The sequence below is a fragment of the Hyperolius riggenbachi genome, chromosome 2 (genome assembly GCF_040937935.1).
Source record: "Hyperolius riggenbachi isolate aHypRig1 chromosome 2, aHypRig1.pri, whole genome shotgun sequence".
Lineage (NCBI taxonomy): Eukaryota > Metazoa > Chordata > Amphibia > Anura > Hyperoliidae > Hyperolius > Hyperolius riggenbachi.
In genome coordinates this window covers 263,799,593-263,826,666 of record NC_090647.1, presented here as the reverse complement: position 1 = coordinate 263,826,666, position 27,074 = coordinate 263,799,593, and the positions used below count along the sequence as shown (strand labels likewise).

Genomic DNA, 27,074 nt, shown 5'->3' with positions numbered 1-27,074 from the left:
AAAGATACCACATGTTATTAAAGTTATCACATGTGATCAAAGTTATCACGTTGTCAAATTTAACATGCTTTATCAGAGTAGCATAGTGAGTGCTATGAACCTGCAAGGGCTCAGCGCAGGATGAGTGCCATTGTCAATTAGTAGGCATAAGTTTGTAGTGCTTGTCATGCTACTCTGATAAGGTGTGTTAACCTTGATAATGTGTGATATGTTTTTATAATGTGTGATAAGTTTTCATAAGGTGTGATATCTTTTCTTAAGGTGTGATATCTTTATATGGTGTGATGTTTGAGTTATCATGGTTTAGTGAATCAAGCCCCATATAGCAAGTCATGAGTATGTGCATAGCTGGATGCAGCTTTTGAACCTGCTGTAGTTATTGAAGTGGACATTGGGATAGTCAGTTTTGTATTCCATGAAATTAGCATATTGTTTGAATAAAAGCAGACTTATTAACACACACACATACACAGACACACACATATATGCATTGTTTTGTGTAGTTTATGTAATTTGTCCTCTTTTGTGTGGTACAAAAGTGTTAGTGGTTGGAGGTCACCATGGTTAATATGAGAAATGTATAATATGTGAACCTTGCAAGTCCTTGATTTGCATCTGAAATATATCAAGTCAAAAAATGTACATATAAAAGTACTCAAAATGGTAACAGTGCCTATGAACAAAGTATGATAAGTGCAAAATATTGCTTTGTGCATGTTGAAGTTAAGCATAATTGAAATGGATTGAAATTAAACACAGTGAGAATTGATATTGCAATGTGTGAATGGTGTGATAATGTTCCTCAATTTGTTTGTGCTGTTATTTGTGTCTCATATCAGGTATTATTGTGTCTTGGTTTATGGTCACCTGTGAAGCATTAACATTAGGTCATTTATACATAGGTTGCCTACCTATAGAACTATACTGATGTAGTAGTTCCTATTCCTAATCCTTACTGTGTTGACATGGTGCAGGTTTGAACTTAGCTTGTTATGGCTTGAGAGTCTGTTACCTTACACACTAAACTAATCTCAAGCCTAATTGCTGCTGGCATCAAAATAAGTCAAAGGAGATATATTTTTGAGGTGTAATGAAAGTATAGGTTTTGAGTCTTCTTTATGTTGTAATGCTGCAGTTTGTGTAGCAGTGTGTGGCTCATAGAGTAGATGAGCAGGCTTGTTACCACAAGGCCATGGGTTCAAATCCCAACACTGCAAGATAAATTCTAAAATGGTGCAGTAGGTTGGTCTTGCTCATATAAGGCAATGGGTTACATTCCCAAAAGTGTAAGTGTAAGTGTAAGTGTAAGTGTAAGTGTAAGTGTAAGTGTAAGTGTAAGTGTAAGTGTAAGTGTAAGTGTAAGTGTAAGTGTAAGTGTAAGTGTAAGTGTAAGTGTAAGTGTAAGTGTAAGTGTAAGTGTAAGTGTAAGTGTAAGTGTAAGTGTAAGTGTAAGTGTAAGTGTAAGTGTAAGTGTAAGTGTAAGTGTAAGTGTAAGTGTAAGTGTAAGTGTAAGTGTAAGTGTAAGTGTAAGTGTAAGTGTAAGTGTAAGTGTAAGTGTAAGTGTAAGTGTAAGTGTAAGTGTAAGTGTAAGTGTAAGTGTAAGTGTAAGTCGGCTGGCTGGGTCGTGTAAGGATGGAGGTTGCCTGTGTGTAGGGTGCTCAGTCCCGTCTGGGTTGCCTGCCTGTGGTGCTGGGTCGGCTGGCTGTCGGTAGGGTGCTCTGAACGGGATTTCGTTCAGAGCTTCCCCCGTCGCCATGGCGACGATCGGACTGACATCATCGACGTCATGACGTCAGACGGAGTCCCGATCCACCCCTCAGCGCTGCCTGGCACTGATTGGCCAGGCTTTGCACGGGGTCTGCGAGGGGGGGCCCCTCTTTCGCGTCGGGTAGTAGCAGATTGGCAGCCAGCGGCGATGATCGGAGAAACACGCAGCTATCAAATTGATATCTCGTGTTAAAAAAAATGTATCCAAATCGGCCCACCAGGGCCTGAGCGGTGACCTCCAGCATCCCTGGACGAGCTCAGCTCGTCCAGAACGATAGGGTGGTTAAACCCTTGTGCCTCCTCCTGTGCCTTCTTCTGTCTCCTTCTGTTCCCCTTTGTGCCTGCTTCTCTCTCTGCAGCTCCTTCTGTCTCCCTGTGCCTTCCTCTTTCCCCCTTTCAGTCCTTGTCTCACTGTACCTCCTTTTGTCCTCCTTCAGTCCCTCTGTGCCTCCTTCATTTATCCTGTGCCGCCTTCTTTCCCTATTTGTGCTTCCTTCTGTCCCCACTTGTGACTTATTCTGTCCCCCTCTATGCCTCCTCCTTTCCCTGTGTGCCTCCTTCAGTCCCCATGTGCATCCTTCTGTCCCCCTTTAACACTCCTTCTGTCACTGTGCCTTCTTTTGCCCTCCCCCACCCCACCTGTGCCTTCCCTATGTTCCTTGTGCCTCCTTCTGTCCCCCTGTGCCTTCTTATGTCTCACTTCTTATTTCTCTCTGCGTTCCAGCATGCGTTCCACTCTCGTCACTTCCTGCAATGCCGTCCACTTACAGTCCACTTACAGTACAGTGGACGGGATTGCAGGAAGTGGCGAGAGTGGAACGCACGCTGGAACGTAGAAAAGGTGAGTCCTCCCCGCCCGCTGCCTGACAATCAGTGCTGCTCAGATACCATTTTTCACTATCTGGAACTAATTCGGATCCAGATACCCCTCTATAGATCCGGGTTGGATATCTGGATCAAAAATTTTCCAATCCAAATCCGGATATTCGACCCCATTATCCGGGGTATCTGGACGTATTTGGATATCTGGATAGAAAAACCAGAAGTGCCCTTTAAAATTGCTTTAAAAAGGGTTTTTAGGGTCAATGAGGCATGTATCATCAATATTTTGCAAAGGGGAACACTAATTGATGATCTGGGAACTTAAACCCCCCCCCCAAAAAAATGGCTGTCAATTAACATTAGGCCTAGGTTACAGAGTGCGTTCGTGCAGCCCACATTTTGTCCAAAGTGCAAAGTGCCACTTGCAAAGTGCCACTTGCAAAGTGCCACGTGCAAAGTGCCAAGTGCAAACACGTGCAAAGTGCCACATGCAAACTGCAAACACGTGCAAAGTGCACAGTGCCACGTGCAAACACGGGCAAAGTGCAAACACGTGGAAAGTGCAAAGTGCACTTTGCACTTGGCAATTTGCACGTGGTGGCACATGGTACATTGCACTTTGTACGAATATGCACTTTGCACGTGTCACTTTGCACTTTGCACATGTTTGCACGTGGCACTTTGCACGTGTTTGCACGTGGCACTTTGCACGTGTTTGCACGTGGCACTTTGCTCTTTGCACGTGTTTGCACGTGGCACTTTGCACTTGGCACTTTGCACATGGCACTTTGCACTTGTTTGCATGTGGCACTTTGCACTTTGCACGTGTTTGTATGTGGCAGGCAGCAGCTGGCCTGGTGTGTGCACAGCACACACACACAGGGCTCTATTCATAAAACCTTCCCGCAAGTTTTCCGCTCAAAACAGCGGATTTTCCCGTCCATTTAGCAAAGTGGGCATTCAAAAAATCTGTTCCCGCATGAAAATCTACAATCCCCCAGCAGAGCGAGAAATTTCCGCCTTCTCCAGTGTTTTTCTAGATTTATCTAGAAAAAAGTAACAAAATGGCCATTCATAAAGATTAGAGGAAGCGGTATGTGGACGGGAAATACCGCTTCCTCTGATTTTGCGGATTACATACAAGTGAATGGGACAGACCTCCCAGAGAGAGCAGTGCACGGAGGGACTCTGCCGGCTGAAGTGTTTCCGCATGCCTTCCGACAGCTTACCGCCAGCCTTCAGCGGGAGATCTCCGCACTTGCATCGCAGCTTTCAAGATTTCTTTGAATGACCACCCAAAAGTGTGAAATACCGCTGCGGTATTTTCCCTCCAGGAGTTTTCTCGCAACAACTTTTTTATGAATAGAGCCCACAGACACATAGCAGCTGCAGCAGCACTGCAGCACACACTCTAAATGTCACACTATGACATCAATCAAGCTAATTAACGATTTAACTATAGTGTAGTGATAGTGAAGGGGTTAATCACTGAACAGCTTATCACTATGTACAGCCCTTGGCCCAGCAGCACTGCACCACACACTCTAAAGGTCCGTACACACGCCGGACTGCAGGCAACGACGGGTCTGTCGTCACCTCCCGCTGGGCGGGCATTCCAGCGACAGTCCGGCATGTGTACAGTCTGTCTGCAGACTGATACGGCTGTTTCTGAGCGATCCGCCTGGCGGATCGCTCAGAAACAGCCTTATCAGTCCGCCGACAGACTGTACACATGCCGGACTGTCTGCTGAAAACCCACCCAGCGGGAGATGACGACAGACCCGTCGTTGCCTGCAGTCCGGCGTGTGTACGGACCTTTACTGTCACACTATGAGACATCCATTAAGCTAATTAACGATTTAACCATAGAGTAGTGATAGTAGTGAAGGGGTTAATCAATGAACAGCTTTAGGTTTATAACTGTGTACAGCCCTTTGTAGGGCACCAGCACTGGAGCATGTCTCTCAGTGAGCAATCAGCAAGCCAGGGCGATCTGTCTCATCATGGCAGCCCTCCTTATTATACAGGGGGGCTGGCCAGGGTTCCCCTCTGTGATTGGTTGCTAGGGCTTCTGCTGAGAGCCCTCTGATTGGCTCCAGGATGTCATTACCTTAGTTACAGTATTTCGGATCCGGATACCCGCAATATCCGCGGATATCCGCGGTATGCGTCCAACTATCCGCAGATAGCTATTCGGATTTGGGCCCAGCTATCTGGAATCCGGATCTGGTCGGATAGGCCTAAAAAGTTTGGATATCCGGGGTTACCCGAATATCAGGAATCCTGATGAGCAGCACTGCTGACAATATACCTGCTGCACTTGATCACCGGAAAGGGTGCGCAGATCGGGGGACCCAGGTGCCCTGCCACTGTGCCCAACACCCCTTTCCTTCTCGCTACTCCCTCTAGCTCGGCGCCCCCCCCCCTCCACGGCAATGTTGTCCCCCCGAATTAGCCGGCTGATGAACCTGCCTCACCACACCTTATTGGCGGACCGGCCCTGACTGTGTCCCCACTTTACTTTACATTGGTCATTTTTTTTTACCCTCCATTTTTAACTTTTAAAATATGTTTGCAGCATACATTTCCAGTCTGTATAAACGTATGCCGGGGGGGGGGGGGGGGGCGGAGTCATGCTGGAGGGGGTAGCAATCAGGAGGAGGTGACAGCGGTCGGCTGGAATGGGGGGTCTGGGGGTCGCCCCACTTACCTGGGTCCCCCGTCTCCACACCCCCTCCAGCTATTTGCGCCTTAAACTTGTAATTAAATGTAATGTAGGCAGCAGTGGAACACAAGGAGAGAAGGCGTCCCCGCTTGACTTCCTCTCTATACTTCGGAGGGCGGCATTGCAGGAAGTGACGTGGCAAGCGGAGAAAGTAAGGAGAGAAGGTAGGTTTCCTCTCTCACTGCCTACATTGGGCTTGATTCACAAAAGGGTGCTAACTTACTTAGCACGCCTAAAAGCCCCTTAGCACGACTAAAGCCCTTCTCGCGCTAAATTAGCTTAGTTTAACAACTTTTGCACAAAAAGCTGGAGTGGGAGCGGGGACGGGGGACCCAGGTGAGGGAGGGGGTGCGACCCCCCTCCCCGCCGACCGTTGTCACCCCGTCTCCTGGTTGCGGCTATCACCTCAAGCATGGATCCATGTGTGGTCCGTGAAAATCATGCAAATCCGGATCGTTCAGTTTTTCAAAACGGTTCCTCCAGAACGCAGATGGATTCGTTTTGAAACTGAGTGAAGAAGGCTGCTATTTTTAACATTGGTATCCGTGGCTTCGTTTTTGTTTTGGGCCAAAACCGGAGCCACGCCAGTTCATTTCCCGCAGCCTGCAGTCTCCTGGGAGAGACAGAGCAGGGCTACGGAAAGATGGCTACCAAAGCCATGCAGTATAGACTATTTGTGTCTCCAGTACAGGGCTTCGGGCGCCATCTTCCCGTAGCCCTGCTCTCTGCCTGTCAGCGCGGGATATTTGCTGCTGGAGGATCGTCAGGGGAGCTGCGCGCCAGAGGCCGGCCGGGAGAGGAGACTTCTGCCAGGTGAGTGAATTGTTTTGTTTTTTTTACAGGTGCATTTTTTTCTAGTGAATGCTGCCCACATTACGATTTTCTGGTGATTGCTGCCCACATTACGATTTTCCAGTAAATGCTGCCCACATTACGATTTTCTGGTGATTGCTGCCCACATTACGTTTTTCCGGTGAATGCTGCCCACATTAAGATTTTCTTATGATTGTTGCCCACATTACGATTTTCTGGTGATTGCTGCCCACATTACGATTTTCCGGTGAATGCTGCCCACATTACGATTTTTCGGTGAATGCTGCCCACATTACGATTTTCTGGTGATTGCTGCCCACATTACGATTTTCTGGTGATTGGTGCCCACATTACGATTTTCTGGTGATTGGTGCCCACATTACAATTTTCTGGTGAATGCTGCCCACATTACAATTCTCCAGTGAATGCTGCCCACATTACGATTTTCTGGTGATTACTGCCCACATTACGATTTTCTGGTGAATACTGCCCACATTACGATTTTCTGGTGATTGCTGCCCACGTTATGATTCTCTGGTGAATGCTGCCCACGTTACGATTTTCTGGTGATTGCTGCTCACGTTACGATTCTCTGGTGAATGCTGCCCACATTACGATTTTCTGGTGAATGCTGCCCACATTACGATTTTCTGGTGATTGCTGCTCACGCTACGATTCTCTGGTGAATGCTGCCCACATTACAATTTTCTGGTGAATGCTGCCCACTTAATGATTATTTTCTGGTGAAATGCTGCCCACTTTACGATTAATTTACAGTGAAACGCTGCCCAATTATGATTCTTTGGCACCTATGGGGGGGGGGGGGGGGGCATCCAAATTTTCGCAGGGGGGCCCAGTGATTTCTAGTTACCCCTTTGCATAAACAATTAACTTTTAAATTTTTCTCCTGAGTTATCTCCTAGGGGATCATTTTTATCTTCTATTCTTAATAATAACTTCTCAGCATGTTACAATTGAAAAAGCACCCAATAGTTGTTGAAAAGTACTAACAAGGTTATTTAGACCTTATTCAAACCTTAAAACGAAATGCACTGCGCACCGCATTTTTGGAAAAAGCGATTTCCTAAGTGCTTTGCCAGAGCGGTTTTGAGATTCACTACCTGTTTTGTGAGTGTTTAGCGCTCTGCCTATACCTTCCATTATATGAAAATTGCCCCCAAAATGGTACAGGCATTGCTTTGCTGAACGCACAACGCACAAACTGCGCTGATATGAACCTTCTCATAGAGATTCATTGCACAAGCGTTTTGTAGGCGATTTTAAACATCGCCTGCGCTTGAAAGAAGGCCGAAAACTCCCCTAGTGTGATCGAGCACTAGGTCTATGGGCTACCATATAGCATAAACAAGGTTCCATTTCCGATTATTATAATTTTTCCACCAGGATCAGGAGCAAACATGTTGTATCCAGCACAGGAGATGTGTGCGCAGCCAGCGCCATCATAGAACGCAATAGGAATTACGCCTATAGCGATGCACGCAGCACAGTGAGTAACTGCGGCACCATCAGAAGACAGAACTGAAGCTACTTTTAAAACACTGTAATTCGGCCGCCAGCGATAGCTGGAAGCCGAATAACATGTTTCCCCACCATCCACGTGGACCAGGAGGGGGAATAGTAATTAACGCCACTGGGACTTGTGCAGCAGCAGGGTAAGCCATATATCGGCTGTATCCTGCGCCCAAGTCTCCCGGCTGCAATTTCATACGTAACGTACTCATCAGGAGGAGGGAAGTCAGTCAATAATAATGTGGGGTGGGGGGAAGACAAATCTGGTCACGTACTGTGACAGTATGTTAGGTGTTTTAAGTCTGCTTTCATCATCAAGAGTTTTTTCAAGCAAAATTATAGCGAGAGGACACATGAGTGTATGTCAAACTGTACAGTGAGTGATCGTATCTCAAGAGATTTCAGCGGTGACATGAAGCGAAAGTGAAGCCATTGTTCTGGGTGCTTTGCTTATGTCACATACACATAAGTAGCACCCCCTATCGGTAAACAAGCAAACAGCACGTCTGAAGGGAAGCGGAAGAAGTCCGCTGTTGGGTATTTCGGTCCGTGTAGGGGCGTGCCGTGTGTATTTTCGTTTCCAATTGGGTGCACTCTGGTAGGAGGGCGTGGTCATATGCCATCCGAAGCCTGGAACTGCTCGGCTCTTCCCGTGGTGGTCGGATCATGCTGCTGCCGGGAATAGATCAGCAGCTGTGAGTGGGAGACCCCCGCCCCGAGAAGGGGGGGAGACAGAGCATCCCCTGTATTGCTGGGGTCGGTACAGGTACGAGCACCACCTTCCTGTAGCCGGGCTGCCTGAGTGCAACAAGTTGGTTTTTTAACGGTAGAGTTGAAAGTGTGGAAAACAAGTTAAAACAGGAAGAGCACCGCTGTGCTTTACCTGTGCTCCTTGTAATGGCTGCCATGCGTTGGAAAGTCACCTGTGCCACAGGTATCTGTAGCCCAGACCCTCCAACATCAGCAGTACTAAATAGCTACACACTTTTCATATTAATATCCCATACACTAAACCAATGGACCATTGACAGAGCGTTGTTTTTGTTTTGTTTTATAACATAATAGAGATGAGTTGTGATCGTTAACCAGTAATTCCAGGACAGTGTAACTAGTGTGGGGTCATGCAGTGTGTTGCCTGCAATATCAGTCAGTGGTGTGGAATGAAGTGTGTCCTGATGATTACTTATATCGGGTTCTCAACATCATTATATGCACCCATTTATGAATGTTAGTGTTTATTATCAGGTATCACCCGTTGTGTGCTACATCATATTCAGTACCCCCTGGCACATGTTTGTTAGTACTCCATAATTATGCATACAAGTTATGCTTAATTAGTTTTTCAAATTGGTTTGACTATTATTATTTTCAATCTCAACACATACTGCAATTGATTAAACGTTGATGTACCTCCTGATACCCTATGGTGTATGCATACCACATGTTCAGAACCTAGGGTTTGGCTCAGTACATATTTGTTGCCTCTGTTTTGTTCAGCATTTGTTTCTATTGCCTAATTTGATATAAAGGTTATATTATGGCCTAAACAGGCTTTTTATGGTTGTGTGAGTCAAGACAATAAAGATGAGCATAGTAAATAAATGAAACTTGACAAAGCCAAATAAAAATATTAATCTCATTGCTATGCTGCAGGATAGTGATCAGGAAATCCATTTATGGCAAAGTGCACACTGAGGCAACATTCATAGTGGTGTGATGCTTCATAACACCTGGTATGTAATGAGGCTTGCCAAAATGCACCATCTATGACAGGGGTCTCAAACTCAATTTACCTGGGGGCCACAGGACGCAAAGTCAGGATGAGGCTGGGCCGCATAAGTAATTTCACAATCGCCGCCTCTGCCCGCCCCTCTCACTTTTCCTTCACAGAGAGGGGCGAGGAGAGGCGGTGATCCGTACGGCGATTGACGTCAGGAGGGGCAGAGCTGAAGCTGAAAGCTCTGCCCCTTCCAGGAAATGCCGGGCGGATTGCCCCTCCGGCGATTTGGGGGCTCTGCAGCCCTCGTTTAGCAGCGGTGATGCGGCGGATTACTTCGGAGCACTGAAGCGAACTATAAGGAAGCTTTTGCCGGCGAGGGCCACAAAATATTGTATCGAGGGCCGCAAATGGCCCTCGGGCCGTGAGTTTGAGACCCCTGATCTATGACATGTTCACAGTCCAGCAGGTGCGTTGCAGTATAAGGTCATGCTAGCGCACTGCGTTACCGCCAAAAGCACGAGTTAAAGGCTACCAGAGCCGAATCAAGTAGGAGAAATGGGGGGAGCAGGCATGTATGTGGAGCTCTCCTGATGGTCACCATTCCCCCCCCCCCCCCCCTGTTCTCCTTTTGGTCCCCTCCTTTCATATCTAAATGCCCCCCGGGAGCCTTTTCTGGGTCTCTGGAGTCTGGCATAAGTGTTGGCCTGGCTGTGCGCAGCCAACATTGCGTGGCTGGGAGCACACTGCACATGACCTCTCGATTATATCATGCAGAGTGCTGCCGGTCGTGCGCAGCTGGGCCTGAGCCTGCGCACTAATGCTGGACTCCAGAGACCCAGGAGAGGCTTCCGGGGGGCATTTAGATAGGAAAGTAGGGGGACAGAGAACGATTTCTCCTACTTGATTTGGCTCTGGTATCATAAAAGTGAAGCTGACTCTTAATTGTATACGCACTGATAACATGCGGTGCCGTTTTCCTGTTATTTTGCGTTCCTGCTGTTACAAGGCACGCAAAGCAATTTCCACTGTGAGCCTAGCCTTATGGTTCTAGAAAGGCCTGGAAAACTACATAAAATCCCCAAATAGCGCTTAGGATTATTTACTACGATTAAACCAACATTAAGTTATTAACTCAAATTGTTCGATATCTAACTGAATTCAAATGTGTGCAATTTGACTAAATTCAAATGTATGCCATATTGCATATAGAACTGCTAAAGTATGAATATCTTCCCATAGGACATAAGTAAATCACCCAATAGCTAATTGGCTCATTATGAGGCATGCAAAAAGTATAATACAAATATTATGCACTCAAACACACGATCTGGCATGCACCAGTCGCACCCACCTTCACACTGCAATGGGAAAAATAAAATTGTAAAAATATATATATGCAAAAAATAGAAAAAGTGCTAATGGATATGGAATTGGCAATTGGTAACATATATATTGTATGAGGCATCATTAATTACATGATTAATCTGATTCTGCAAATGCTTTTTCCAAGAGCAAGGGGTTAATGAGTATCAATGCAGCACTGGTGTTCAGGTGTACAAATTCCTAGTAAGGGGAATTTGTACACCTAAACACCAGTGCTGCATTGGTATTAATTAACCCAGTGTTTCTCAAACCTGTCCTTGTGACTCCCTAACAGTGCATGTTTTGCAGGCAACCTCCCCTATGCACAGGTCGGGCAATTAGAGTCTCAGCTAGGTGGATTCCACGTAGCGGAGACCCTAATTACCCCACCTGTGCATAGGTGAGGCTGCCTGCAAAACAGGCACCATTGGGGAGTCACGAGGACAGGTTTGAGAAACAATGCATTAACCACTTCGGCTGGGGTGAATAGGATTGAGCGGCTCCACCAGCCTGAGATCACCACGCATACCGAAGAGACTGTAAGGCCTCGTTCACATTGCGTTCCGATCGCAGTTGCGTTTGCGTTGGGCGGTTTTTAACACTTTTTTTTTTTGTTTTGTTTTTTACCCCTTCCCAGCAATTTCTGTGAATTGGGCGGTTTTGGTAAGAGTTTTTGTAAACGCTTTTGCACATCGATTCTGATTTTTTTTCACTTCCTGTCAGTCAGGAAGTGAACTCTTAAATCTGGAAAAGAAAAAATACAATGTATTTATTCTTAAAAACACTCAGGCCCCATTCACACTACACGCGTTGCCGTCCGGATCTCAGCAACGTGCGTGTGCAGGAGGCCGACACGCACAACATCAGACAGTGCATAGACTGCACTGTCTGATGTTCACACTGCATGTGTTCCGGACCAGTGTGGTCCGGGAACGCATGCTGCACACATTTTTTCCCAAAACGCGCTGCTGACGCATTCACTTTTAGTGAATGGGATCAGCCACGCAACGCATACAAACGCGGATGGCATGTGTTCGTATACGTTGCGTTCCGAACGCACAGCCATCCGTGTTTGTTGATGTGAACGGGGCCTTACGCATTCGCTGCACAAAGTGATTTTGTGAGCGTTTTGCGGTTTTCCTATACCTTCTATTGAGGGAAATCGCCGCAAAAATGGTCCATGCAGCACTTCTGTGAGCGGGTCGGAAATTAACCGCTCAGATGTGAACTCTCTCATAGAGAATCAGTGCACAAGCGCTTGCAGGGCGATTTGGAAAAATCAGCGCTTTAAAAATTACAAAAGTGCCTCCAGTGTGAACAAGCCCTAACAGCCTGTTGGCTCTAATAAAATCAGATTGAGGGTAGGTGCACACATAATGTGAAAGGTCGCGTTTTATGTCATGTACGTTTTTTGTGTGTGCTTTTACTGCGATTTTTGTGCATCAGCGGTTTTTTAATGCAGATGTGTTTTTTGCATGCGTTTTAATGTTTGCGTTTCGCATATGCAAAACGCATATTCGTTTTGTATACGTTTTTCAATTGCGTTTTATGCAAATAACTAGGAATACAACAGGAAGTGGAAATGCATCACAAAACAATTGCAAAAAAACGCATGAAAAACGTATACCATTGCGATTCCATTCACTTTCATTATGTACATTTTTGATGCATTGTTGCATATCATGCAACAAAACCAGCGTTTTTTAAAACGCACACAAAATGCACATACGTTTTTTTATATGCGTTTTTCTGCCTGAACTCCATCAGATACAAATCTTTGCAAGATGCTGAACACAAAGATACTGTACACATGCAACAGATCAGTATCAGCAAAAGATCTGTTCCTGCAAAACATCAGTTTCTGCAAAATGCATTCCTAGTGTATGAGATCTACAGATCTCATACACACCTTGTTTAACAGACATTCATCTGCATATCTGACAATTATCTGCAGATCTGAAGATCCATCCTGGTGTATCTGATCTGCAGATAATTGTCCGTTAAACAAGGTGTGTATGAGATCTGCAGATATCATAGACTATGAATACATTTTGCAGGAACGGATCTTTTGCAGAAACTGATTTTTTGCAGATACTGATTTGTTGCATGTGTACAGCATCTTTGTGTCCAGCATCTTGCAAATTTTTTTATCTGATGGGGAGTTCAGCTCAATAGACTAGACTGTGTAGGTATGGCTCTCATACTACATGGAAGGGGGTAAAATTGGTCTGTGATCTTTAATTTTCCAAAGACTTTTATCTGACGTGTGTACCCACCTGAACTCCACCTGCTTACTAGGAATTTGTACACTTTAACACCAGTGCTGCATTGGTGCTTATTAATCCCTTGCTATTGGAAAAGTATTTGCAGAATCAGATTAACCAACGGTGCCTCATACAATATATGTTACTAATTGCCTATTCCATATGTATTAGCACGTTTTCTAATTTTTGCAAGATCTTTTTGCATACTTATAATTTTACTTATTCCCCCCCCCCCCCACTGCTGTGCGGAGGTGGGTGCGATTGGCGCATGCTAGATTGTGTTTGAGTGCATAATACTTGTATTATACTTTTATGTCTTATTGCATGCCTCATTACGAGCTAATTGGCTATTGTGGGATTTAACCAAACACAGAACACTTATATCGCGCTTTTCTCCTGGCAGACTCAAAGCGCCAGAGCTGCAGCCACTAGGACGTGCTCTATAGGCAGTAGCAGTGTTAGGGAGACTGGCCCAAGGTCTCCTACTGAATAGGTGCTGGCTTACTGAACAGGCAGAGAAGAGATTCGAACCCTGGTCTCCTGTGTCAGAGACAGAGCCCTTAACCATTACACCATCCAAACACTTAACGACCAGCCCTGTTTTGTATGATCTGTGCTGGGTGGGCTCTGCAGCCCCCAGCACAGATCAGGTGGCAGGCAGGGCGATCAGACTTCACCCCCTTTTTTTTTTCTTCCCACTAGGGGGATGTCCTGGGGGAGGGGGGTTGGGGTCTGATTGCCGCCTAGTGAAGGGGGGGGGCGCCTCAAAGCCCCCCATCTGCAGCGATATTCCCCTCTCCTTCCCTCCCTCCCCTTCTCAATATAGGCGGTACAGGACAGCGATCCGTCCTGTACCGCCTCAGATAGGCTTCAGCCTATCAGATGGCCGCGATCCCCGGCCAATCAGAGGAATCGCCGATCTCTGTGACAGCAGCGCCGTAAAATGTAAACACCAGGGATTACGTCCCTGGGTGTTTACAATTAGCCTGCGAGCCGCGATCGGAGGCTCGCAGGCTGTCCACGGAGCCCCGCTCCCCCCGGCCGCTTCCATGGAAACACAGGTGGGACCAGCCGCTGCCGGCGGCAGCTGGATGTTAAGTGGTTAAGGTAGGTACACACATCAGATAAGTCTCTGGGAAATGAAAGATCACAGACCAATTTTACCCCCTTCCATGTAGTATGAGAACATGCCTACACAGTCTATTCTATTGAGCTGAACTCCCCATCAGATAAAAAATCTTTGCAAGATGCTGAACATATGCAAAAGATCAGTTTCTGCAAATTGCATTCACAGTGTTCGATATCTGCAGATCTCATACACCTCTTGTTTAATGGACATTCATCTGCAGATCTGGAGATCCATGCTGGTGGATCTGATCTGCAGATGAATGTCTGTTAAACAAGATGTGTATGAGATCTGCAGATATCATAGACTAGGAATGCATTTTGCAGGAACTGATCTTTTGCATGTGTACAGCATCTTTGTGTCCAGCATCTTGCAAAGATTTTTAGCTGATGGAGAGTTCAGCTCAATAGACTAGACGGTGTAGAGTATGGCTCTCATACTACATGGAAGGGGGTAAAATTGGTCTGTGATCTTTAATTTTCCAAAGACTTTTATCTGATGTGTGTACCCACCTTTAGGCCTCTTTTCTACAGACTGTTGAACTGTGTGCTCAGCAAGCAGTGAGCAGTTGTGAGTGTTTGAGAGGCATTTTACTGCCTATCAAGTCTGTGGAAAAGAGGCCATAAAAGATACCTCTTTTTAGTGGCCAGTTCTATTAAGTATTAAGATCATAGCTGATGCACCGCATTTCCGCGCCAGAACAATGCATTTATACCTCCGAAATCCCCGGGGCAAAATTCTAAAATCCTTCCTGGAAGAGGCAGAGCTGTGCACTGTAGCTCTGCCTCCGCTTAAGTCAATCTCCTCCGATCTCCGCCTCTCCCCGCCCCTCTGTCTTCTTTCACTAAGAGAGGCGGAGATTGACTGGACTGGAGGCAGAGCTACAGCTCAAAGCTCTGCCTCACCCAGACAGCAAAATCCACGACCTAGAAAGTCGTGGAATTTTGCCATCAAGATTTTGGGGGTATAAATACCTTGTTCTGGCGCGGGGATGCGGCGTCAGCTATGATCTTAAAGGAAAGATCTGCGCACATAAAAAAAAAAAAACTGTACTTATCTGGGGCTTCTTCCAGCTCCTGGCAGCCGATCAGTGTCCTCGTAGCAGCTCCTCTCTCTCCCGGCTTCCAGGTCGGCGTCATGTGCGCTCCGCGGCGGGGGGTCACGTGGTGTACATGACGTCATCGGGTCTCTACTGCACAGGCGCAGTAGTTCTGCGCCTGTGCAGTAGAGACCTGATGACGTCCCTACACCATGTGACCCCCCCCCCCCCCCCCCCGCCGTGGAGCGCACAGCAGCTGACCTGGCGAGGTCGGCTTCTTCACCGCTGGACGCCGGGAGGGAGAGGAGCTGCTACGAGGACACCGATCGACTGCCAGGAGCTGGAAGAAGCCCTAGGTGAGTGCAGTTTTTTTTTTTTTTTTTATGTGCAGCGTGAACCTACCCTTTAAAGCCGAATAGAACTGGACAACGTGCACCTGGGTGGGTTGAGGGAGGGAGTTTTTTTTTTTTTTGTTTTTTTTTTACCCAGGCTTCAGTCTTCTTCCTCTTCAATTGTGTCCAACGTGGGGTTGAAGGAGGAAGTGTGGTAGTCGTGTGATTCAACTTGGAATGCGACCTGTGGCGCTATTGAAAGCGGTAGACAGAAGCCTGGCAAGTTAACCCTCCTTCACCCGCCCGCTCAAGTGCACGGATCGGCGGAACAGAGTGAAAATGGATCCGATTGACCGGTGATCAGATCCGTTTTCACGGCTCCGTTTGCCAGTGTGAACCAAGCCTTACAGATCTGGGGAAGCAGAGACCGGATCCGTTTGGCTGAAAATGGAAGTGTGAAATGGCCCTTAATGTTGGTTTTATTGTGTTAATCGTTGTAATAAAGAATTGGATAACAGAATCCTAAGCGTTATTTGGGCATTTTATATACCTATATACTGAATCTGGTGAGTTATAGGAAAGCTCTCGCCCCAAATGTAGCTGCTGAAAGTTAATTGGCGCAACACTGTCGCTTTGCACTATCTGTATACATGCTTGATTGATGCTGCGCAATTGGGATCGAGACCTGACCCCTCGGTTGACATCACTGGGCCGAGGCTGTACAGACGCAGAGTCAGCTGTACAATTGACGACACGTTCTGTTGCTATGTGGGGCAGTGGAGGACCAATGGAGCAGTCCCTATATGATGTCACACAGTGGACAGGGCTGATGGAGCTGCACTGATGATGTCACTTGATGGGCCGCCCGTGTTCCCCTGCCGCGCTTCCATCCCTGGAAGCGTTCTGCACCTGCACAGTACTAGTGTGCAGGCACAGAACGCTCCAGGCCAAGGGAGTGCAACGAGGGGTGCATGCTTGGCCGAGCCACGCATGTGCAGATGCCCACGACTGCCTGGATTACCTGCAGTCATAGCTGGGGTTGAACAGGACAGTGAGGAAAGCCACGGTACTCATGGGGTTGGAGGAAGGCCCAGGTAAGTATAAATAGGGGCCATTGAGCCATCTCAGGTTCACTTTAAAGTGAACCCAAGGTGACCAAGGTTAAAAAAACAAAACCCAGAAATTTACCTAAGAAGAGAATACAGAAGCTTCCACTTCTAAGGTAAGTATCATTTTTTTCCCCCATTTTAGGGTTGTCGGATACACTTCAAACTTCTATCCCTTTTCTGTCTTGTTTCATGAAAGTTCAAACTCAACCTACAAGCAGAGCTCTCCCTACCACTTAGTTTTACTGTATGTTTCACAATTGTACTTGTTCCTGGAAATCTTCCAGATATTTGTCCTGTATAGCTAACCTTGTTGGCAAAACACTGAGTGCCACATGTGGTGAGGTATAGATTTTTTAATGAGGGCTATAAATAAATAAAATGTTTCATAACCATGTCTAGCTAAAATCAGTTGTTGAACTCCTTAAAGATATCCAATTAACACAGTCACTTTTGTCCTTGCAGTGAATGTTGTCTAATCACAATCAGTGATAGAACAAGCTGCTTCAGAGTAGCAGAATGGCATTGGCATTTGTATGACTGAAGCTGAGATTTTCCATGACTCCTACGTGCTCAGCTATGATAACCTGAGGAGTAGGTGTGATCACCTACAAGCTCAGGTTCATGTTCATAGGGTATCAAAATAGTAATGTTCTTCAAGGAAAGTGTATGGTGATTTTAAAACTGGCTGTTTTGCACAGTAGTAATCAGTCTTCTACACACACACTGGATAATTCAGCTGAATCCATGGTTTTGGGCTGTTGCAGCTGAGACTAATGTCTGTGTAGTTGCCCTATGGCATTGCTAAGTGGTCTGCCATGGTGGATTGCTAAATTCTGAACAAAGGGATTCTGCAGCTGGATATACCACTTTGAAAGCAGGGAACCTAAACTGAGAAGGATATGGATTTTTCCTTTTTAAAATACCAGTGGCCTGACTCTCCTGCTGATCCTATTTCTCTATTACTTTTAGCCACAACCCCTGAACAAGCATGCAGATCAGGTGCTCTGACTGAAGTCAGACTGGATTAGCTGCATGCTTGTTTCAGATGTGTGATTCAGCCACTACTGCAGCCAAATAGATCAGCAGGACTGCCAAGCAACTGGTATTGTTTAAAAGGAAACCTCCATATCCATCTGTTTAGGTTCCCTTTAAAGCGGACCTGAACTCAAAACTTCTTCTCTGCTCTTTAAGATAAGCAACATCATAATAACTTTTAAAGAAAAACATTTGTTACAGCTGATAGAAGTCCTACAATAGATTGGCAGTGTGTCTACTTCTAGCTTTCATGAAAGCAGACATAGGATTAACATTCTGTGTTTACAAATTAGCTGTGGCTGACGAGATTCCTGAGCTGACACAGCTGAGAGATCAAATTACACTTGTGATGCGCCACATATGAGGGGTAATTAGGCTAAACACTGTAAATACATACAGCGTGGATTTCTGTTTTCCTCCTGACCTGTGCAAGAGTTCAGGTCCACTTTAAGGCATTTTTCACATGGGCAGTTAATAATGCATCCACTGCCTACAAACTGCTTCTGTGGCTCTCCCTGGTGCCTGCAGGTAGATGCAAGCGTTTGGCACAGGCAGTGGGTTTGCATCTAACCCACCCCACTCATAATCATTTGATTTCCCTGCTATACATTAAATTCCACGGTTTCTGATAGGCTGGTGTTGACACATGTACAGTTGCAAAGGCTGCCAAAGGGGCTGCATTACATAGGATTTCAGAATTTGCTGTGTTGTTCGAGGGGCAGCATGTTTCCTCCTTAGGCTAGGTGCCCACTGGCAGCACTTTGCGGAAGATTGCAAAGGGCCACGATTTCTGAATCACGGAAGTGGCACAATTTCAAACACAATTCCAGGAGTAATTGCGATTTCTCTCTGAAGACATTGATGTGATTGCTCCAAAAATGCTGCACGTGCAACCAGCCACATAGAGTTCCACTGTTGTAGCGCCTGGCCGATCGCCGGTGATCAGCAAGCACTGCTAAAGCGCTGACAGTGGGTCCCTAGCTTTAGTCACGTTTTTGGACAGGAAGAGGCATGCATGCTGCAGTATTCCCCCTTTTTAAAGAGAACCCGAGGTGGGTTTGAAGAATATTATCTGCATACAGAGGCTGGATCTGCCTATACAGCCCAGCCTCTGTTGCTATCCCAAACCCCCCTAAGGTCCCCCTGCACTCTGCAATCCCTCATAAATCACAGCCACGCTGCTGACAAACAGCTTGTCAGAGCTGGCTATGTTTATCTCTATAGTGTCAGTCTGCTGCTCTCCCCGCCTCCTGCAGAACTCCAGTCCCCGCCTGCATCCCTTCCCTCCCTGCTGATTGGAGTGAAGGGATGGGGGCAGGGACCGGAGCTATGCAGGAGGCGGGGGAGCAGCTGAGACTGACACTACAGATGTAAACACAGCCTCACAGCACGGCTGTGATTTATGAGGGATTGCAGAGTGCAGGGGGACCTTAGTGGGGTTTGGGATAGCACTACACCCCCTTTTGGCATGGTATACAGTCATCGTGGATGAAGGTACCCTTGACACCTACTCTATTGTTTGATCTGTGCTATATATGTTGTCGTTGCCAATAACATGAAATACAGCACCTGAACAAAAAAGGGCAAGGGGCTTGCTGCTAGTTGAATATCACTAAAATTAGCAATGTTCTACTACTGGATTCTGATTCTTTGACTAAACCTAACCCTACTCTCACACAGAACCCTCCCTCAACCGATGTATCCCTCCATGGTGGTGCCTAACTCTAGCCATCCCTGGTGGCAACTATACCTTGCATGGCCTACATCAGATTAGATCAGATGATAGCCAGGGCTGCTGAAGGGTTTATGAATTGATGGTAGTGCGCTTGAAGTTCCATTGATGATTTATTTATTTATTTTTTATTTTTTTATATATAGCATCTAACATCTATTCTGTTTAAAGTCTTATGATGTATTACAACCCATTATTAAATTGGGCCCCCCAGTTGGTAGGCTGTATAGAGAGTTAGGTCACATTCGCAGTGGGAAGTTGCAGAGCTGCATTAGTCTTATAACGCAGCTCACTACACTGTAATGCTAAGTTAGCGTCGCATTGTAACATGTAGCGTTATGGTATATCACTGCTTGCAGTACTGCTTGCAGTGTGTTACCTCTAAATGCACACTTTACCAGGTACAGGAAAACATACTTTTTATTGCCAGAATGCTTTCCTGTACCTACTGTATGCGATGGTAACGCAGCGTTAATGAGCGTTACCACCTTTTTTGCATTGTAATGCTGCGTTGTGACTAACAACGTTCCACTGTGAGTGCGACCTCCGATCATAAATGACAGTGGTTTACCTAAAGAACCTCTGTCACGAAAATCTTAAAATTTTTAAAATCTATGTAAACATATACAGTTAAGTACGTTTCTTCCAGGGTAAAATGAGCCATAAATTACTTTTCTCCTATGTTGCTGTCACTTACAGTAGGTAGTAGAAATCTGACAGAACCAACAGGTTTTGGACTAGCCCATCTACTCATGGGGTGTTCACAGGACTTCTTTATTTTTAAAATGCACTTCGTGAATGGCAGTTGCTCCGTCCAACTGCCAAAAAAGTGTACGGTGAGCAGGGAGGCTGGTCAGCATTTTTGTATAAATCTTTTTCAGGGAGTGTCTTTATAAAGAATAAAGGCCATGCTGAGAATCCACTGTGGAGAGATGGACTAGCCCAAAACCTGTCGGTAATATTAGATTCCTACTACTTACTGTAAGTGACAGCAACATAGGAGAGAAGTAATTTATGGCTGATTTTACTCTGGAAGAAATGTACTTCCTCTCAAATGTGTAATATTTGCTGTGTTGATTTCAATCAGGATGATTACCGCCAGGGCTGTGGAGTCGGTCCAAAAATCCACCGACTTCGACTCCTCAGTTTAGGATTCCACCGACTCCGACTCTCCGACTCCTCTAATTTGCATATTACAATTTTGTTGATTAAAAGTATGTAACATAAAATTCGTCTCTTAACTGCCAACGCTTAGGAATTTTACAAGACAACTGAAGTGAGAAGGATATGTAGACTACTATATTTAGTCCCTTTAGACTAAAACTAGTCCTTGGTAAGAGTACTTGTAAAAGGTACAAACCGGAACAAAGAACATCAGGCCCTAGACAATGTAAGTGTGGGTACATGTAAGAATGATGTGCAGGTACTCTGCAGGGGAATGAGGAGATTGTAAACAGACAACACCTCTGTGTTCAATGTGCACAGCATTCTCAGTGGATTCCCTGCAGCTCTGTGGGGAGTGCATATGTAGAGTATAGTACTACTGTGTAACAAAGTAAACCTGAGACAGATGAAATTTAAAGTTTTATACATACCTGGGGCTTCCTCCAGCCGCCTTCAGGAAAATTAGTCCCTCGTTGTCCTTCTCCACCACCTGGATCTTCCGCTATGAGTCCAGGTACTTGAGCCAGTCGGGCGTAGTGCGCATGCACACACTCTGCCGCCAGGAGCATACTACACCTGTGCAGCACTATTGCGCAGGTGCAGAATGTTCCTGGCTGTGGGAGCGGCATGCGGCCGGACAGCGCTGACTGGCTGAATTACCAGGACTCATAGCAGAAGATCCGGGTGGTGGAGGACAACGAGGGACTGATTAGCCTGAAGGGGGCTGGAGGAAGCCCCAGGTATGTATAAAACTTTACTTTTTATCCGTCTCAGTTACCCTTTAATTTGTAGTCACCAAACCAAATTTTAACAACATATCAAATTATTTGATTTCATCAGCAAAGGGAGTGCATAAATTTGCATAAATCGGCATCAGTGCAGAATTATTTCCATCTCGTTGACCATCTCTATTAGTGACACAGCTACACATCAGACTTTATTCTTACAGCATAGATGTTGTTTAGTGTGTGTATATATAAGAGATTCCTGTGTACACATCATATATACAGTCACAATCAGATATGTATATCTGACCTTAAAAATACGGGGACTGCTTTATTGAAGCAGCACAAGTAACTAATTTTGATTGGTTTATTTCATTTTTGTGGACTAAGCACAGCTATTACTGTATATATACTGTATATATACATTATTTTTAATGACTATTATCTGAGAAATAGAACATTTTATCATATTTTCTATTTTAATTACAGTTACAAATTCATTAGGAGTCGGAGTCGGTGCATTTTTTCCCCGACTCCAGGCACCCAAAATTGCCCGACTCCGACTCCACAGCCCTGATTACCGCACAGTTTATCTAAACTTATCACAGTTGAATGTCCCTACTCTTCCCTGCCCTAGCACTAGTCCTTCTGAAACCACCTGCTATTACATTCTGTAATCAACATTAGACACCTAGAAATTAGACAAAAACTCCTGGCCATGAACTTTCACAATACAGTGGTGGTGTGATTCATTCTGGCAATGGTCTAGTCTGAGGTTTGAGAAAACCATGGGCTTGATTCACAAAGCCGTGCTAACTGTTTAGCACGGGTGTGCTAAACAGTTAGCATGTGAAGTGCTGCTCACGGACTTTGGTGCACGCAAAGTGCCGTGATCGCGGACATTTGCACGAGATCGGTCGCCGATCGTGCACAAAAGTCAGCGTTATCGCGCACAAAAATCCGCGATCACGGCACTTCACGTGCTAACTGTTTAGCACGGCTTTGTGAATCAAGCCCCATGGCCTTAATTGCTCAAGGATGGATATCTTAAAGACTACAGGGCCAGCTATAAAAAACGTGAAAAAAAAAATTGGAATGAACTGTTCTGGAGCAAACCAATGCATTTTCCGTCTGTCAGTCAATTTTGTTCATGCTTTTGCTCATCACTGGTGTGTAGGGAAATAGTCCCATGCATATTTAAGCGGGTTTTGGCTTGCTGAATTGCTGATGTGGACACTCTAGAACAGGGTTCAGCCGCAGCAGAGGATATCAGGCAGATGGCACTATGCAAATTTAATACTGTATCGTCATCATAAGAAACCATGTTCAGCCTGCATGGAAAGAACTGAAAATGGAAGTGTTCATCCTTGTTCAATGATGACTTAAAGAGGAACTCCAGTGAAAATAATGTAATAAAAGGTGCTTCATTTTTACAATAATTATATATAAATGATTTGGTCAGATTTTAACCATTGTAAAATCTTTTAAATCCCTGATTTACATTCTGACATTTATTACATGGTGACATTTTTACTGTTGTTAGGTGATGTAGCTGCTGCAAGCTTTTTTGGCAGTTGGAAACAGCTGTAAACAGCTATTTCCCACAATGCAACAAGGTTCACTGACAGGAAACTGCCAGGAGTACCACGGTCCTCAGAGTTTCTTGTGGGAGGGGTGTCACCACAATATCAGTCATACAGAGTCCCCTGATGATCCGTTTGTGAAAAGGAATAGATTTCTCATGTAAAAGGGGGTATCCGCTACTGATTGGGATAAAGTTCAATTCTTGGTCAGAGTTTCTCTTTATGAAATTAAAAGATCTTTTCAGAACCTTCAGGGAGTTGTTAGTACTGCTCTTTGTTTTATTCTTCTGGCTTCTAACCTTGGGCAGTGTGGAAAAGGGCTATATTGTTTTTACAATGCAAAACCTCAGCAATCCGATTCTGCTGGCTTAAAAGGACCCTGAGCAGAAGAAATAATCGGAATTTGGACATACCTGGGGCTTCTTCCAGCCCCCCGTAGCTGGTGAGGTCCCTTGGCGTCCTCTCGGTTCCCTCTGTGGCATTCTTTGGGTTTTGTTACCATTATTCCCTTACTCCTTTTTTATTTATTTTTTTTCCCCCCTATACAACAAACAGCATCCCCGCACTCATGGGTCACCATAGCTGAAGGGGAGGAGGCACCTTGTGGCGGGAGAGGGGGGGACCCCACATGCTCTGCGGTCCTGGGGAAATTGCCCCCATTTGCCTCTATGAAAACACCGGCCCTAGCATAAAGACCACATTTTTGTAAATCCAGGCTTTGGATTTGTTTAGAGTGTATTTTTGCAGTTTTCTGCATGTGACTCAATTACACAATTGTTAATCTGATAACCTTTCAGCAATCCTCATTGTGGTCCAATATGATCCATGCAAACATTGCAAACTCATGTCCTATAACAGATCATTTTTAATATATCCAGGTCGTGTTTCCAGTTGCTGTATTATTTATATTCTCCAATTGCCTCCAGCTAGGGAGGACCTAAATTGGTGTAACATTTAATAAAATCCACTCTGCTGATAAGAGAAGTCACGATGTGCTCTGTTTTTACTTCTCACACTTTCTAGCCACGGTATACTGTTGTGAAACTTGCAGCAGTCACTGTGTCTGCTTAGGAAAGTACACTGTGGCAACAGAGTAAAGCCCTGTACACATTGGGGAATTTTTGTTGCCTTGCAGGGATCGATGCACGATCCCTCAGGCGCCAGGGCAGAGACAACCCTACAGATGCATCATTTGCCTCCAGGCTAGTGATGTGCCTGTTGCTATAGAGGGTGGCAGAGAGAAAACGCACAGCACACAAAGGAGCGAAATCCCATGGGGAGAACAGTGAGTTTGGACGTCTGAAATTGCTAAAGATTCGCCATGCTAGATCTTTAACAGACGTCCGGTGGTCACTGTACACATGCTGGAGTCGCTCATGATTCTTGGCCGTATCATTGGCCATGCTCAAGTTCATTCAAGCATGTGTGCATAGCTTAAAGAGACACTGAAGCGAAAAAAAAATATGATATAGTGAATTGGTTGTGTACTATGAATAATTACTAGAAGATCAGCAGCAAAGAAAATATTCTCATACTTTTATTTTCAGGTAAATAGTGTTTTTTCTAACATTGCATTATTCTATAATATGTGCAGATTACACAACACTCAGCATTCAAAATGATTCTTTCAGAGCAGTCTGTGAAGTAATGACCTCTCCTCTGCCAGAGGAAAAGTTAACAGTTCACTTACAGTTGAGATAATAAAAGTCAGATAACGGCCCTCTCCACGACTAATGCTACATACACACTTGAGATAAGTCTTTGGAAAAGGCAAGGTCACAGACCAATTTTACCTCATTCCATGTAGTATGAGAGCCATACTCTACACCAGGGGTCCCCAAACGTTTTCGGTCGAGGGCCGGGTCTACATACTTCACACTGCTGGGGGGCTGGAGTATACATAAAATGATGTCTTTGTGGGCATACCCAGTGAAGCATACCCAGGTGACAACCTGCAGTCCAATTGGACAGCAGTGTCACCTGATGTAGAATTTGATTGGAAACCAGCAAATTAATGCTTTCTGGCTTCCATGTGGATGGGTGGCGCCAGCACCGCTATTCTATATGTGGATCACCAATATTTAAAGATGTAGCTGACTGCATCTATAAGTAATACATTTTGTGTGTGGGGGACCGGTAAAAAAGCCTCAGGGGGCCACATTCGGCCCGCGGGCCTTAGTTTGAGGACCACTGCTCTACACAGTCTATTCTATGGAGCTGCACTCCCCATCAGATAAAATTTTTGCAAGATGCTGCACACTAAGATGCCCGTACAGACTCAAAAGATCATTATCTGCAAAAGATCTGTTCCTGCAAAAAATCCATTCCTGCAAAATGCATTCATAGTCTATGAGATCTGCAGATCCTCATACACACCTGGTTTAACAGACAATAATCTTCAGATCAAATCCACCAGGATGGATTTTCAGATCTGCAGATGATTGCCAGATATGCAGATGAAGTCTGTTAAACCAGGTGTGTATGAGGATCTGCAGATCTCATAGACTATGAATGCTTTTTGCAGGAACAGATCTTTTGCAGATAATAATCTTTTGAGTGTGTACGGGCATCTTTGTGTGCAGCATCTTGCAAAGATTTTATCTGATGGGGAGTGCAGCTCCATAGAATACACAGTGTAGAGTATGGCTCTCATACTACATGGAAGGGGGTAAAATTGGTCTGTGATCTTGCATTTTCCAAAGACTTTTATCTCAAGTGTGTATGAAGCATTAGTCGGAGAGCTTAATAGGTTGTTTGCATAGAGATAACTGGAATTTCTCAACTCTTCCTGTACTGGAAACAATTAGACTGATGTATCTGATCTTAATGTTTTATTTCTTAGCTGTACTACACATACAAATCATAATATCATAATTTTTTTTTTGCTTCAGTGTCTCTTTAAAAAAAGGTATACTTCGTAGCCTGCATCCGTACATTGGCTTGGTAAGCACAAATGTCACCAGGGCTGTGGAGTAGGTACAAACTCATTTGACTCAGACTGGTCAGTTTATGAAACCAGCGACTCCACAGCCCTGATTGTCACATATCCCATTACTTGAAAATCTGACAGGTTTGCTTTAGTATTTTTATTTTTATCGGAAACTGGTCTTAAAGTGAATGTTTACCTGTTTTAAAAACAAAAAGTCAGATACTCACCTAAGGAGAGGGAAGGCTCGGTCCTAATGAGCCTTCCCTCTCCTCTCCCGGTGCCCGGTCCCGCGCAGGATCCCCCGTGGCAGTATTCGACCAGTTCGGTCAAATACTGCCACTTCCGCATGCCGAAGGGAGCTTTCGGAAGTCTTCGCGAGCACTCGGGCTCCCGATGACACGACCGCTCCTTACTACGCATGCGCGAGCGCCCTCTATGACGCGCTCGCGCGTACGTAGTATGGAGCGGCCCGTCTTCGGAAGCCCGAGTGCTCCCGAAGACCTCCGAAGTCCCTGCGGCGGCGGACGCGAACGTGGGAGCCAGCGCAGCACCGAGGGCACCGGGAGAGGAGAGGGAAGGCTCACTAGGACCGAGCCTTCCCTCTCCTTAGGTGAGTATCTAACTTTTTGTTTTTAAAACCGGTACCCTTTGGCTTTAAGGATACTGTAGTGAAGGCCTCTTTTTATGGGACTTCGAACCACTGACGTTAACCATGCTTACAAGCCTACACTTTTTCTTATTGTCTTAGGGGCCGTTCACATTACAAACGCGGACTGCCACGCATGCGCAACGCATGCGAACGCACGCCATCCGCGTTTGTATGCGTTGCATGGCTGATCCCATCACTGAAAAGTGAATGGGACAGCTGCACGGTTTTCAAAAACCGCGTGCAGCATGCGTTCCCGGACCGCACTGGTCCAACGCATGCAGTGTGAACATCAGACAGTGCACTGTCTGTTGTCGTGCATGTCTGCCTACTGCACACGTTTCCGAAACGCGGATGGGAACGTGTGCAGTGTGAACGGGCCCTTAGTATTGTAATCTAAATAAGCACCTTCTGCAGTGTTTAGTTCCCTATATTCCACAACCTCTATCCTTGAGAGTTGCCCCTGGAGAGCAGCCAACGGAGCTTGAGCCTTGCCTGAATAGGTTCAGGCTAATTCTCCCACCAGCGTTCAGTGGTTGCCTTAGTGGCTACTTTTATATTTCACCATCTTTAATCTTTCATTCATACTATGCTAAATTGGCTTTGGCTTGACCCTTGTTTGTTTTTTTTATTTTTTTTTTGTATCCCAGT

General features: G+C 45.5%; 1 protein-coding gene across 2 annotated transcripts in view; it reads left to right on the top strand.

Annotated features, from left to right (window-relative positions):
- Nucleotides 1-27,074, top strand: part of RFFL (ring finger and FYVE like domain containing E3 ubiquitin protein ligase) — a 373,130-nt gene that overhangs the window by 241,006 nt on the left and 105,050 nt on the right. Inside the window, exon 1 of one of the 2 annotated variants that reach the window (XM_068268601.1) lies at nucleotides 8,256-8,423. The exons of the other annotated variant lie outside the window; for it this stretch is intronic. The gene's annotated coding sequence lies outside the window, so the exon portion shown is untranslated. Of the gene's footprint in view, nucleotides 1-8,255; nucleotides 8,424-27,074 lie in introns of those variants that run through there. 2 annotated transcript variants of the gene reach the window in all.